The following is a 16,582-nucleotide window of genomic DNA, read 5'->3' as shown; positions in this document are numbered from 1 at the left end:
AGAGAGAGAGAGAGAGAGAGAGAGATAATATTTTCTTGTCTTCCACTTCAGTCAACCTGCATGCATTGGATATTTCCTCACCTTATATGTTCTCTCATGCCTCTCTTGAAATAAATATAAAGGATATTATACAGGATAAAGACGAGCCAGAGGTGCTAGTTCGATAGAAAGAGAGAGAGCATAATGTGGCCACTGTGTGTGTGTGTGTGTCTATGTGTTTAAGTCAATTTGAGTTCATTTATGTTATTAAAACTTATGTTGACTGTTCAAGCAGGTTCCTACCTCCTCCTTGCCCACCTTAACCTGTTACATTGGTGCTGAAACCTGGGAAGGAGGAAGGATGCTCTGTCGTGGACTCCTCGCTGCTGCCATCTGCCAGGGTTTCAGCCACGGCCGTCTGCCTGGCGACAGAGGGGCAGCTGTCGACAGCCGAGAGTTGGAGGAACCGCTGTAATCCGCTGAAAAAGGAGAGGAGTTTTTCCGACCTCCAGGGGTCAGAGGACTCACTGGCGTCCGCCATGGGAGGAGCGAGCTGTCATCTGCCAGAGGTCAGATGAGTGGCTGAGGACCAGGCGACGGTGGCCCGTGGACCGGCGAGCCAGTTTTCTCTCTCTCTCTCTAATCTCTCTCATACGACTTTTGAGTGTGTTTGTGTTTAAATTGATTTGAGATCATTTATATTATTAAAACTTATGTTGACTGTTCAGCCTGTTCCTGCCTCCTTGCCCACATTACCCTGTTACAATAATTTTTTCAGGATCTTTCTCAGATTGTTCTGCAGAAACTGAACAATTTTAAAGAAGTGAAAAAGTATATGCACATGAGTTGGATGTACACTATGGTTAACCCAGCCACTTTAACCATCTGGGGTCGACGGACGCGCCGGCGCGTCCTGCTGGATTTTTTCATCATTACAGCGGAAACAACATAAAATTCTCCGTCATTTTGGGGCATACAGATAAGTTTAAGACATCATTAGAGACTATAAAGTGTCTACTTTTATTTGTGTACACTCACATTAACAACAAAACCTTGTGCTTTTGTAAAATAAAGAAAATAAAAAGGGGGAGTTGTAAGCAGTCTCTGGGTTTGCGAGCATATATCTGAAACACGGCAAAAAAATGAACTGAAACTCTGCGAAGACTTATCACACAAACATGAAACATATGTCTAAAGAAAGCTTAAAATGTCTACTTTTAAATAAAATAATTCAAATTTAAAACAAATATTCTCCTGTAATGTAATCTGTATGAAACAAAGCGATGTACAGTTTTCCTGGATCAGCTAATTTATCTCTAATGTGATCCCACCCACCAACAGAGCTATTCATATGCATATGCCCCATGCTATTCATATGCTAATGTTCTGGATAGTGATGAAGAGTTACAATTTTCCTCAGAGGAAGAGCGGGATATCGATGAACGTATGCATTATTGATCCAGCCGAGGATACAATTTCGGACGAGTAAGTCATTTAGTTTTAATTAGTTGAGAGGCTATTTTATATAAACATGTACATATTTTACTAGTGGTACTGTTTCCAGACTTGCCAGTCAGGATTCAGAGTATTGACATTTGTAATATGTCCTAATAAGCAAGTTTAAGTTACATTTAAATGCTGTTTCGGCTAAAGCAGGTATTTAAATTGTATGCTGTATGATATGAATATGATATGTAATATGATATAAAAATAATATGAATGTTTAGATAATATTTTATCTAGTGTTTATGCTGCCTCATTATCATCAACAAAGCTTGTGCTTGCAAATATGGGTTCATGTGTAAATGAGTAAAATGCACTTTAAATATGCCCATATTAGAAAATCAGCATATTATAATGATTTCTGAAGGATCATGTGACACTGAAGACTGCAAGAATGATGCTGAAAATTCATCTTTGATCACAAATTGCATTTTACAATATATTCAAATAGAAAACTGTTATTTTAAATTATAAAAATAGTTCAAAATATCACTGTATTTACTGTATTTTAGATTAAAATAAATGCAGCCTTGGTGAGCAGAAGATACTTCTTTTAAATGGTAGTGTAGTTCTAAAATTAAGTAAAGTCTTTATGTAAAGAAAATGTGTAGTCAGATTACTTCTTTTAACTTAAAACTTGATTTTGATCATTAAGTCTCCTCACATTCATTCTCTTTCTGTCACATTCCTCATTGATAGGCCCAGGGGAGGGGTCTTTTGTCTCCTCAGGTTTGAATTACAATCAATATACATGATCATTCATGCCTCCTCGCATATGACCTTTCTAACACTAAAAGTGTCTTACAAAAGTTAAATTAGTATATTGTTTTGTATGAATGAGAGATCAGGATGGTTTTCACATCATTTTGCAGCAAAACCTCTAGGCTATAAGATCCAGTTATCAAAAGGCTTGTGGAAAAATGTTGAGTATGTGGCCTTATATGGCCTTATTTCAATTACTTAAAAATTTTGTTTGTTCAAAAACCATGCATAAATGTTACTTTCTCTAAAATACAAACATGTACACACATGTTGCTCACATGTTATTGTAGCCCAGTTTGTGCTGAATACAGTGTTATCAGACTTTAGCCATTAATGTGTTTTTAAGCAACTGAAAAAAGCACAAATGTCAAGGCATGTCAAAACTTCTCCAGGGCCCAAAACACCCTCAGACCCCAGAGGGTTAATAGTTAACCACAAACAGTATAACTTTGCATCTCCAAAGGAGGCTGAGGATTTCATTACCTCATATTGATAAAGTGATTTTCCCACTTTGTTTACTTTTTCCCCTTTCCTTTTGGTTAAAATGACATATAGATAGGATTTAATTCGTCACTGATGCAACCTTGTTACAACCTTTTTAAATGGATGTAGCCTTGGACAGTAGGAGAGGTCTTAAGGTTGCTCCCAACCTTCATAGAGTGTTTCGACCCTTATCCACAACACTCAGGTGGTGGGTCGGCAGTGGTGGCCAAGTCATTGCCCCTCTCCTTCGGGCTTCCAGTTAATATCCTCCCTCTTATACCAGAGCCAACATGAGGCTCTTTCCACAGCTTCTCCCAACCTCCTGACAACTGTTTTTCTCTTGTGGCCCCTAACTACTATGTTTGTCAGCAGATAAAATACAGTTTGAGCTGGGAATCCATGGCATCCCACCTCCACTGTAAACAGCCATGTTGTCCAACCTTTTTCCCAGCAATCCTTGACCAGTTGTTGGTACTTGGTCTTCTTTCTCTCTACAGTTCTTCACAACCCTTCTCCCACTGAACTGTCAGTTCAACCATGATAATTGTCTTTCCTCAAGGAGACCAGACAATGACATCTGGGCTCAGGTTTGTGGACAATACTGCTTCTGGGAACTGGAGTTTTTACCCAGGTCGACCCTCATCTCCCACCTCTGGATTGACTGCAAAAGGTTGTGTTTGTGAAATGGCTCCTGCCCCCACAGCTCAGCCCATGTGATGGATCTCTTAAGAAGCTCCCTTCCTTGTCCAGGCACCTTGAGTTCTGAGCTCTGTGGATTCAGCTCTTCTCCTTTCTTCCTTAAGGCTTTGAACTACATCCTGGATCATAGTTCTCTTCTCCCTAAGGATGGACTTTGACCACTGGTGAAATTGTGATGTTCCTATGCCTTATCTTCGAATGCAAGGGTTTCCAATGATGTCTCTGGTCATAAGAGAGCATTCTGCTTGATTGCAGTGCTGGCAGCCCACTTCCAACTGGATCTTGTTCTTATGCCAGCTTCCCCGACGAGTGGATCTTGGGAGTCTCTGTAAGTCAACGAGATAGACTCTTGACAACTTTGTACTCCTCTACTACAGAGGACAGGGAGAGCTTCCCAGATCTTCTGAATAGCCTGATAGATATAAAACTTGGGGGTATCCCCAACCATTTGTGAAGTTGCTTATTTACCTTCCTTTCCACTCCCTCCACTGTTATCATAGAAACTTTGCACACAGTTAGGGGCCACATAAGTCTTGGAAGCATTTTTTGCTGCTAAATCCAATACTTGAATTTTCCAGGCAAGCCAGACTTGTTGATCTTTTCCAGCCATTCTTCCACTTGCTTCTCTATGTGGGATAAACTGTTTTTGTCTGTTAGAGTGTCTTAGTAACATTTTCCAAGGCATTTGATTGGATTGCCTTGTATTGTTGGAATAACTTCACCTTGAACCAGTAGCTTGAACCTATCTGTTGGTTTGCCCTTTTGGAACTCCAGGTACCTTGAATTTTTGGGCTTAAATTTCATCTTCAAGGATCCATCTTGCACATACGTGGGTTGTTGTAGTCACCTTAAGGTCATCCATGAATACCCTGATTTCCGGCAGTTGACTTCCTGTGATGGGCTTTGGCCCTCAAGACTCTTTGCTGGATGATGTAATAATCAGGCTAATTCACATTACAAACAAGATAGCAGAGAAGATACACCCCATTACAAAATCTTTGTCGTGAAACTGGCAGATTAAAATCATAGCTTGATGTGTGTGATTATAGTTGGGCCAAGATTGGTCTACCCTGAAAAGCAAAAGTACTCTCTCTGTACTATGAACGATGTACAGCACTCTGATGGACATATTTTGTATTTTTTTTTTTTTACGGATTGAGCTTGCAGATGAATTGTATGAGAACAATTAGGTCAGATTATTCTATATTGATAATGAACAGATTAGGTTAATATTGTTTTTGACTATAATTTTACATGTGATTTAATTTATTGATCTTGTGAATAAGACTGGATCTGGGATTAATAATATTCAGTAGATATATTCAGATATTCAGTAGTTCTTGTTAGGCTCCAGGGCAAAGGTATTGATGTTGAATATAAAAAAACAGTTACAAGGGTCATGTGAAGGTGAATAAATGGAGTATACAGTTGAGGTCAGAAGTTTACATACACTTAGGTTGAAGTCATTAAAACTCCACAGATTTCATATGAGCAATCTATAGTTTTGGCAAGTCGTTTAGAACATCTAAGCCTACTTTGTGCATGACACGAGTACTTTTTCCAACAATTGTTTACAGACAGATTGTTTCTCTTTTAATTGAGTATATCACAATTCCAGTGGATCAGAAATTTCAATACAGTAAGTTATTTGTGCCTCTAAGCAACTTGGAAAATTCCAGAAAATGATGTCAAGCCTTTCTGCAATTAGCCAATTAGCTTCTGATAGGCTAATTGGCTTATTGCAGTCAATTTGAGGTGTACCTTCAAACTCAGTGCATCTTTTCTTGACATCATGGGAAAACACCCCCCAAAAAAAATTGTGGACTTTCTGGATCATCCTTGGGAACAATTTCAAAATGCCTGAAGGTACCACGTTCATCTGTACAAACAATAGTACGCAAGTATAAACACAATGGGACTACGCAGCCATGATACTGCTTAGGAAGGAGACATATTCTGTCTCTTAGAAATGAACATAGTTTGGTGCGAAAAGTGCAAATCAATCCCAGAAGATCAGCAAAGGACCTTGTGAATATTCTGGAGGAAACAGGTAACTCATATCTATATCCACAGTAAAATGAGTCATATATCGACATTAACTGAAACGCTGCTCAGCCAGGAAGAAGCCACTGCTCCAAAACTGCCTTAAAAAGGCCAGACTACGGTTTACAAGTGCACATGGGGACAAACATATTACTTCTTGGATAAATGTCCTCTGGTCTGATAAAACAAATATTGAACAGTTTGGCCATAATGCCCATGCATGGGGGTGCTTTGCTGCAGGAGGGACTGGTGCACTTCACAAAATAAATGGCATCATGAGGAAGGAAAATTATGTGGATATATTTACGCAACATCTCAAGACATCAGCCAGGATATTAAAGCTTGGTCGCAAATGGGTATTCCAAATGGACAATGACCTCAAGCATACCTACAAAGCTATGGCTTAAGGACAACAAAGTAAAGGTATTGGAGTGGCCACCACCTTAACCAAGGGGCAGAACTGAAAAAGCATGTGAGAGCAAGGAGGCCTATAAACCTGACTCAGTTACAACAGTTCTGTCTGGAGCAATGGGCCAAAATTCCAGCAATTTATTGTGAGAAGCTTGTGGAAGGCTACCCAAAACATTTGACCCAAGTTTAGGCAATGCTATCAAATACAAACACAGTGTATGTAAACTTCTGACTCACTGGGAATATGATGAAATATAAGCTGAAATGTATAATTCTCTCTACTATTATTCTGACATTTCACATTCTTAAAATAAAGTATTGATCCTAACTGACCTAGGCAGGGAATGTTTTCTATGATTAAATGTCATGAATTGTGAAAAACTGTAGCTACAATAATTTTTTCAAATTTCGTAAATTATTTAAGTGTTATTATAGAATATAAAAGGGGCTAATTCAACATTAAAATAAAAATACTTTTATTTTTTAAGACGTATGTAGAATTATTCTATCGGGAAGACACGCAGGCTTGAGTGAACTTTCAAGATGCCATTTATTTGATAAATGTAAAACAGAAAGTAATGTCTCTCTCTTTGGCATAGGCCCCGTCCGGCGGTCCGAGGGAGTTGTACCCAGAACCGTCATGTCCTGCCGGAGATAGGAGGCAGGGGTGAGGAGCCTACCCCCAAAAGAAGAAAGTAGTATACTACCCCTAAAAGAGATGATCCAGTTTGGAACGAACCAGGTCTTGTGTTAGGCGTTCATTCTGGAGAAGGAGAAAATAAGAGATGTGAGCATCAGAATTGACATGCAATTTGCAATATCTCTGGTATGGTTGTGTGAAGCCTTTGTAATAGGAAAGTTTTATTTTTTTTGGGTGTGATTTTGGGCTCTCCGTCGAGGCCCCTGGTTGTGCAGAATCTGCCTAACGCGAGCAGCGTGATATGCGGCCCTACATTAGGTCGGTGTTGCTGTGCAGTATCTTTGTTGAAAGACGACATTTGAAAACCCTCCGACGAGGGAAGAGTTGTTTGACGTATCTTTGCCGAAGGTGGACATCGTGTGTAAAGACATATGATAATGGCAAGGTTGCGTGCAGTCCCTTCGTTGAAAGACATTTGATATGAAAACCCTCCGACGAGGGAAGAGTTGTTTGAGGTATCTTTGCCGATGGTGGGCAACGTGCGTAAAGCCATACGATAATGGCGACATTGTGTGCAGTCCCTTTGTTGAAAGACATTTGATATGAAAACCCTCCGATGAGGGAAGAATTGTTTGGGTATCTTTGCTGAAAGTTGGGCGACTTGCGTAAAGCCATACGATAATGGCGACGTTGCGTGCAATCCCTTTGCTGAATGACATTTGATATGAAAACCCTCCGATGAGGGAAGAGATGTTTGAAGTATCTTTGCCGAAGGTGGACAATGAGTGTAAAGCCATACGATAATGGCAACATTGCATTCAGTCCCTTCGTTGAAAGATACACCATTTTATTATGAGTACCCTCCGACGAGGGAAGAGTTGTTTGGGCATATTTGCTGAGAGGTGAGCAACGTGCGTAAAGCCATACGATAATGGCGATGTTGTCGTGCAATACCCTGTTTAAGGATATCCCATTATGGTGCCAGCTTTTCAGCGGCTGGCTTGTGCAATACCCATGCAAAGGAACCATGTTGAGATTATGGAAGCCCTGGCAAGGGGGGTAGACATAGTTATGCGCTATCCTTGCGAACAGTGGGCGTGCTTAAGTTGAATCGGATGTGCTGGGAGAGAGCCACCAACCACCACCAGATATGCATGAGAGCTTATGGCTAAAGGAGAGTTGAGCTTGTTTGATGATTTGGGTTAGGTTGACCATTTCGGGTATGATTGGGGAGATCGGCGGCCGAGCATCTTCATTGTGGATTTTAGTATACCATGAAGGGTGCCAGTAGGAGCTGGTCTGTGGAACTCCTGCGAAACGAGGGAGGGAGACAGAGATTACATTGAAAACCCAGGGATGTGTCTGGCTGGGATAATGAAGTTGCAGGAAATGCTCTGCCATGTCAGACGTCTCATAAGGAACATAATGGTTCGAGGGGGACCAGCCTGTATTGATTTATAGTGACGACTGCGGAATAGTCGCATAATTACGATGCGTTTGCATGTCTGAAGGAGACCCATATGACGCTGGCTGTGACGGTGGGTGTGGAATAATAAACTTCTTTTAAACTTCTCTTGTTGATGTAGCTTGCTGTAGCATCACAAAATTCAGCTGCTCTGCGAATGTATATTTACATTTACATTTACATTTATGCATTTGGCAGACACTTTTATACAAAGCGACTTACAGTGCACTTATTACAGGGACAATTCCCCTGGAGCAACCTGGAGTTAAGTGCCTTGCTCAAGGACACAATGGTGGTGGCAGTGGGGATCGAACCAGCGACCTTCTGATTAACAGTTATGTGCTTTAGCCCACTACGCCACCACCACCATCCCATTCCTGTACTCAAACATATATGTTTCCCCATATAGGGTAAAGAACCATTTCATTGGAGGGTATAGTGGAATGTTGTTTTGCTGGACCATATAATGAAGTGCTATACGAATAAACGTGGAAGGATTTGCTTGAGTCTCTGTGTCATATCTTTCTTCCCTCAGCTGAGCCGCATCTAGACAGGGATTGCAGATCATGAAAATGTATTAAATACATAAAATTACGAAATTACCTAACGATGGGATTAATTTCGAAGAGAGCGGATGGAGCATAGGAAGCTATACTGAAAAAGTATAATTCTGTCCGTTTTCCTGTGAACCATGATCCTAGAAAGTAACCCCTGAGTCCTGTGGAGGGAGCCGCGTCCATGAATAGGCACATGTAATTCCAGAGATGTGGCCCCTTTTTTTTTTTCTTCCTCGAGCTGGAGCAAATAGAGTGAGAAGAATCATGTCTCCGCTTCGTAAGAGTTTTGTTGTTGGCTGTAAATGTGAACATGGGAGTCTCATATACTCCCAGCATCAGAGTAACAGTGGACAGTTTTGTTTTTGAAGGAAATGTGCCCCAAAACATACAAAATGTGTGTATGTTTGTGCAAATCATTTTACACCGGACTGCTTTGTGAATGTGTGTCAATATAAATCTGGATCTTCAAAATGTGATTATCAAGCATGGATCAGTACCAACTGTTCGAGTCTCACCTTTACGTCCTGAATATGCAAGTATCGCGCTTTATATTTTGTGAATATTAGCAAATCTCCTTCCTGAATGTGCTTGATAGCTGATTCCACAGCTAATGCATAAGGTTACCATTGTCTCTGACTGCAATCGTGGAGACCAGATATACATATATATTCATACGTATATGGCTGAACTCTGGTATTTACGCTGTCAATCATATTGGTTCTGATTTTTTGCTGCTGTAGTGTCTTAAGCGGGGCTGAAAAGGCACGGCCCTCTTCCGGAAAGGGGGCGGGGAGCGGCAGCTCATTTGCATTTAAAGAGACATGCACAAAATCAGCGTTTTGATTCCACCCTAAAGATACATTTATAACATGGTATAGTAAATGATCCATGGGGTAATTTGAGCTGAGACTTTGCAGACGCATTCTGGAGACGTCTGGCACTTATTAGGTCTCCTTTAACGGTAACAGATTATATTAATGAGCTTGACTCGGCACAGGATTTATCCAGTGATTGACAGTCCTACTTACCTGCTACTAAAATGTAACGTCCCTGACCATGTGCATTAAAAGGGAACGGCTCATATCGAGATGTTTTGATACTTAAAAGTAATGTAGTTGGGCTGACATGACTGTTAGAATCTGGGCTTTGAAATTTGGAACATGGATAAAGCCCTGAGTACTTGAAGATCCCCGTTGTCAGAGGTGCGTTGTCGTGCTTGCAATGAGAATGTGGAAGTACGTATAGAGTAAGAAAACGCTGCGTTTATGGATCGGCATTAATGCGCCCTTGGAGGTGCTCGGTGAACATCACTCGAAATGTTGTGCCAAATGAAATAAGTTGTTTATTTCACCAAGGACCCTTACACAAGGCTTTGGTGAAAGCTATATTAACCTGTTGATACGCATTTGTTCACACTCGGGAGTGACGTCACTCTGCTTACATTTAATATATAATTTACCATCTATATATGTAATTAATGTGAACCAATTATACATCTTTTAAAAGGTCTGAGGGTTCAACGTTGATATCTGATCTCTGTTGCGTGATAGCAATCCTCCAGAAACAGCAATTTGTTTATATAAAAACATGTTCAGCACAAAATATTTCCATAACTACAAATTCATAGTTCTCCAACTTTAAAAAATAACAACATATATTAATTCTGAAACTTGGTAAATAAAGCCTAAAGTGTCTTCTTTCAAATGAAACTACAACTGTGTCCATATTCCAAAGGCTCCAGTAAATACAACCATTTAAGTTCAGGTATGTCATTTTCATGGTGTGTACACATCGACGGGTTAAACTGTGATGCCATGCTCCCTCGGAATGCCCACATCATGGGCTTGGTCTTTCCTAGTAAGTAGGGCATAGGGATGATAAACTGTATTGGAAAGCACCCATTACGTGATTTGGGCGAAGGCGACCAGCAAAACTGGGATATCTTACTGAATGGAGTAATGGGACCCCGTACAATAAACACTGATTGTACATGATGATATGCCTGAATTATTATCTTAATTCCCCGATGGGGAATGCTCGGGCATGCACATGGTGAATGGCATGTGAATGAACCTTGACCGAGTTGCCCTCATGATATTGCGCGATTGCCTGCCATTACTATGAGAGTGAATGCGCGGTTGACATGAAATACTGGCTTTTGATATTGATGCGGATGCGTTATGATGAACAGACAGCACTGCCACTTTATAATGAACAGGCAGCATGGCAACGGAAGGTCTAAACCAATAACTAAATCTGAATGCATTTGATGGATATGAAAATGACTTAGCTCATATCTGATGGAAACCAGCTGCTGCCTGAGCCAATGATTTTGACGGACTTGCGCTCCTTCCGCGCCGGGTCGTGCAATATGATTGAGAGAGATCTCCTATATGAATGAGATATGGGTGAAGATAAGGTTTGCTGGTTGTTTATTCCCCATGGGTTTGTTGTTGGCAGAAGTTGAGATGAAGTGATGATGTCGTTGGAAAGGGAAGGCAGGCTTCCAGAGATGTTCTGTGCACTGGTTCTCCTGTGGCCTGGAGAGGTTGAAACGTGTCTAATTGCTGTGTTAGCACACTGAAACAGCAATGTGATAGATTGTGAGCAGACTTATAAAGCAATGGCTTACATGCGATGGCTAGGAATTACCCAGCTAATGATGTGATGATGTACAGATGCTAGTCTTCCCGCTAGAACTACGCTGCGCTTCCATTTTTGTGTCACTACTGATATAGAGATCCAGGGGGTTAGATACACTTTATTGAAAAAGTATGCACCTAATGCTGATTCTCAGCATTAGGTGCAAACTTTTTCACATCTATTTCTAATATAGTTTTTCACATCTATTTCTAATATAGTTTATAAATTGGGAAACCCATTGGTAATTCTTGGGGGAGACTTTAAACAGGTTAGAAATAAAAAAAATGGATGATTAAAATCTGTAAATCAAAATATACCTAAATCACAAATCGTTGAATATATATTGGAAGAGAAATTGAGTCTAGTATATATTTTGAGGTTTCTCAATCCAGAAGCACTGGAATATACTTTATTTTCTAGTTCTCATTTGTCTTATTCACGCGTTGAATATTTTTTAGTTTCAAGACAGCTTATGTATGTTAGTATGATGATATGAAAAATGTATGTAATAGTATGCAAAATTCTGTAATTACTCTAATACATAAAAAAGGCAAGGACCCACAAGTTTGCGGAAGTTGCGGTCCCAACTCATTAATAAACACAAACCATTAATAAAAATCTCATCTAAGGTATTGGAGATGAGGCTCGAAAAACATAAAGAAGTTTGAAAGTGTTATGTATACCCTGTCTTGTTCCACTGTTGCCCTTTTGTTTACCATTTTTGTCACTTTTGTACTCCTTAGTTTTCACTTTTGTCCCTTTTGTAGCTCCACAGTCTTGTTTTCCCTCGTGTTCACTGTTCATTGTTTTCACCTGCCCTTGTTAATTTGCCTTTGGTTTCTGTTAATTTCCTTGTTATCTTGTTTGAGTCCTGTTTGTTCATTGGCCCCTTTGTCCCACATTTATGTATTTAAACCCTGTCTGTTTGTTCAGTCTCTGTCAGTCGTTGTTTGTTAATGGAGGTATGTTGTTAGCCTGGTATGTGTTCCCTGCCTGAGTTCTCTGTGTTCATCTTGTTTAGTTTTCAGTTTTATGTTTTATTTCCCCATTGAGGGTTGTTCCTTTGTGTTTACTTGTTTGTTTATTTAATAAATTCTTAACTGCATTTGGATCCGCATCTCCTCGTCTGCCTCTCTGCTCAAGCGTTACAGAACGACTGACCCAACAATGGATCCAGCGGTTCTCCGGGCAAGCTGCCGCCTCCTGGACCTGAAGCAAGGAAGCCGCCCGGTGGAGGATCACATTAGGGACTTTCCTGACTCCTCCCTGGTGGTGTTTTTCCAGGCTAGCCTGACCGGTTCGCTCCAAGAGCGGTTGCCCACGACGACGCGTGGCTGGACGCTCGGCGAGTTCATGGAGGAGACACTTCTGGTATGCGGCTCGCTGCTTACTGTGGGTGTGGTTGAGGATCCTGCCTCTACTCCCACGGCGGTGACCCTCCAGTCGTCCTTGGCTCGTCCTCTTCCACCTGCCCCACCGGTCAGCGAGCTTGCCCCCACGCCTGTCGTCGTCCATGAGCCAGCACGGTCAACTTCGTCCGTCCAGAGGAGGAAAAGAAGACGGGTTTCCACCTCCCGGCCTACGCCTGCCCCGGTCAGCGAGCCAGAGCCTACGCCTGTCACCGTGAGCGAGCCAGAGCCTACGCCTGTCACCGTGAGCGAGCCAGAGCCTACGCCTGTCACCGTGAGCAAGCCAGAGCCTACGCCTGTCACGGTGAGCGAGCCTGCGCCCACGCCAGCCACGGCCAGCGAGCCTGAGGCCACGCTGACCAGGAACAGTGTCCCAGCTTCGCCAGTCGCATCAGCCCGGAGGAAGAGGAGAAGGGGAAAGGTCTCTGCTCTCCAGCCTCCGCCTGCCGCAGCCCCGTGCCCTAAACCCCTCTTGGCTCTGCTCTCAGCGCCCAGCGAACCCAAACTGGCGCATACCACGGTAACCCAGCCAGTGCCCGTCGCCTCAGAGGTCAGTGAGCCAGTGCTCGTCGCCTCAGAGGTCAGTGAGCCAGTGCCCGTCGCCTCAGAGGTCAGTGAGCCAGTGCCCGTCGCCTCAGAGGTCAGTGAGCCAGTGCCCGTCGCCTCGACCGTCCCTGAGCCAGCGCCCGTAGCCTCGACCGTCCCTGAGCCAGCGCCTGTAGCCTCGACCGTCCCTGAGCCAGCGCCTGTAGCCTCGACCGTCCCTGAGCCAGCGCCTGTAGCCTCGACCGTCCCTGAGCCAGCGCCTGTAGCCTCGACCGTCCCTGAGCCAGCGCCTGTAGCCTCGACCGTCCCTGAGCCAGCGCCTGTAGCCTCGACCGTCCCTGAGCCAGCGCCTGTAGCCGTGACCGTCCCTGAGCCAGCGCCTGTAGCCGTGACCGTCCCTGAGCCAGCGCCAGTAGCCGTGACTGTCCAAGAGCCAGCGCCAGTGGCCGGGACCGTCCAAGAGCCAGCGCCAGTAGCCAGGACCGTCCTAGAGCCAGCGCCTCTCGAGCCTTCCAGGGCTCCTCCTCCCGAGTCTTCCAGAGCTCCGCCTTCCGAGTTACCCGAGCTTTCCAGAGCTCCACCTTCCGAGTTACCCGAGCTTTCCAGAGCCCCGCCTTCCGAGTTTCCCGAGCTTTCCAGAGCTCCGCCTTCCGAGTTTCCCGATCTTTCCAGAGCTCTGCCTCCGGAGCTTTCCAGAGCTCCGCCTCCCGAGCTTTCCAGAGCTCCGCCTTCCGAGCCTCCCGAGCTTTCCAGAGCTCCACCTCCTGAGCTTCCTAGAGCTCCGCCTTCCGAGCCTCCCGAGCTTTCCAGAGCTCCGCCTCCCGAGCTTTCCAGAGCTCCGCCTCCCGAGCTTTCCAGAGCTCCGCCTTCCGAGCCTCCCGAGCTTTCCAGAGCTCCGCCTTCCGAGCTTTCCAGAGCTCCGCCTTCCGAGCTTTCCAGAGCTCCACCTTCCGAGCTTTCCAGAGCTCCGCCTTCCGAGCTTCCTGAGCTTTCCAGGGCTCCGCCCCTCAAGCCTCCCAGGGCTCCGCCCCTCAAGCCTCTCGAGCCTCCCAGGGCTCCGCCCCTCAAGCCTCTCGAGCCTCCCAGGGCTCCGCCCCTCAAGCCTCTCGAGCCATCCTCGGCTCCACCTTCCTCGGCCCCGCCTCCTGGGCCTCCTGAGCCAACCCCGGCTGCGCCTTCCTCAGCCCCGTCTCCTAGCTCTTCCAGGGCTCCGCCTCCAGAAACTCTGAGCCTCCCACGGCTCCGCCTCCCGAGCCTCCTTCAGCTCAGCCTCCTGCGGCTCTTCTCCTCGAGCCTCCCACGGCTCTGCTTCCCGAGCCTCCTACGGCTCTGCTTCCCGAGCCTCCTACGGCTCCACCTCCAGAGCCCCCTACGGCTCTGCCCCCAGAGACTCCAGAGCCTCCTACGGCTCCACCTCCAGAGCCTCTTAAGCCTCCTACGGCTCCGCCTCCAGAACCTCCCACGGCTCTGCCTCCTGAGCCTTCTACGGCTCTGCCTCCCGAGCCTCCTATGGCTCTGCCTCTCGAGCCACCCGAGCCTCCGACGGCTCCGCCTCCAGAGCCCCCTGAGCCTCCTACGGCTCCGCCCTCAGAGCCTCCCGAGCCTCCTACGGCTCCACCTCCAGAGCCCCCTACGGCTCTGCCCCCAGAGACTCCGGAGCCTCCTACGGCTCCACCTCCAGAGCCTCTTAAGCGTCCTACGGCTCCGCCTCCAGAACCTCCCATGGCTCTGCCTCCTGAGCCTTCTACGGCTCTGCCTCCCGAGCCTCCTATGGCTCTGCCTCTCGAGCCACCCGAGCCTCCTATGGCTCTGCCTCCCGAGCCTCCTACGGCTCCGCCTCCAGAGACCCCAGAACCTTCCAGGTCTCCGCTCCTAAAGCCTCCTACGGTGCCGCCTACCTCGGATCCGCCTCCTGAGCCTCCCTCAGCTCCGCCTTCTGAGCCTTCTAAGCCATCACCTCCCTCGGCTTCGCCTCCCGAGCCTCCCTCGCCTCCGCCTCAGGCTCCGCCGGCCTCCCCAGTGGCCACTCCTCCTCCCAGGCCCCCTGAACCGGCCCTTGCCCCACGACCATCTCCTAGGCCACCAAAACCGGCCTCTGTCCTGTGGCCCCCTCCCAGGTCTCCTGAACCGGCCCTTGGCCCACGGCCCCCTCCCAGGCCCCCTGAACCGACCCTTGCCTTATGGCCAGCCCCCGGGCAATCTAAACCTGTCCCTGCCCAGTCAATACCACCCCGGCCTCTTAAACCTGTCCCTTTGTGCCCCCGTGGACTGCCTAATTGCCCCTTGTGTCCCCATGGACTGTCTCATCTCCCTTTGTGCCCCCGTGGACTGTCTCATTTCCCCTCGTGGCCCCCTTTGGACTTCCTGCCTGCCCTTTGTGCCCCCTTGGACTTCCTGCCTGCCCTCTGTGCCCCTTGGACTGCCTCCTTGTTCTTGTGCCCCCCCTGGTCTGTCTGTCTGCCCCCGGTGCCATCATTTTGTTCTCTGTGGGTTTTCTGTCTTTTGTCTTGGGTTTTTAGGATCGTCTGGAAGCCGATCCTTTGAGGTGGGGCTCTGTTATGTATACCCTGTCTTGTTCCACTGTTGCCCTTTTGTTTACCATTTTTGTCACTTTTGTACTCCTTAGTTTTCACTTTTGTCCCTTTTGTAGCTCCACAGTCTTGTTTTCCCTCGTGTTCACTGTTCATTGTTTTCACCTGCCCTTGTTAATTTGCCTTTGGTTTCTGTTAATCTCCTTGTTATCTTGTTTGAGTCCTGTTTGTTCATTGGCCCCTTTGTCCCACATTTATGTATTTAAACCCTGTCTGTTTGTTCAGTCTCTGTCAGTCGTTGTTTGTTAATGGAGGTATGTTGTTAGCCTGGTATGTGTTCCCTGCCTGAGTTCTCTGTTTGTGTTCATCTTGTTTAGTTTTCAGTTTTATGTTTTATTTCCCCATTGAGGGTTGTTCCTTTGTGTTTACTTGTTTGTTTATTTAATAAATTCTTAACTGCATTTGGATCCGCATCTCCTCGTCTGCCTCTCTGCTCAAGCGTTACAGAAAGTAGGTTTTTGAATTGGTCTAAATTAGAGTTCTCATCAATAGATAAGATAAACATAATAAAAATTATAACCATACCTCAAATTAATTATATTACTCAATCATTACCACTGTCATTTCCACCCAATTTATTGAAGAGACTTCAGAAAACAGTAAAACATTTTATGTGGTCAAGCAAAAAACAAAACAATTTTTTATTTTTTTTTAATGGTACCAAGTTATATGCAACTTGCAAGGATGGGGGCCTTAGTTTACCAATGGTGGAATGGTATAATTACTCTTTCTACCTGGCTCAATTATCTATAACACAGCTGCCCTTGGACCAAGCACCAGCTTGGGGTAATATTGAAGAGGAACCCACAAAGCCATATCCTCTACATGCTTTTATTACTCAGACATGTGGT

This window comes from Xyrauchen texanus, chromosome 8, assembly GCF_025860055.1.
Source record: "Xyrauchen texanus isolate HMW12.3.18 chromosome 8, RBS_HiC_50CHRs, whole genome shotgun sequence".
NCBI lineage: Eukaryota > Metazoa > Chordata > Actinopteri > Cypriniformes > Catostomidae > Xyrauchen > Xyrauchen texanus.
Note: the sequence above shows the minus strand (reverse complement) of the source record.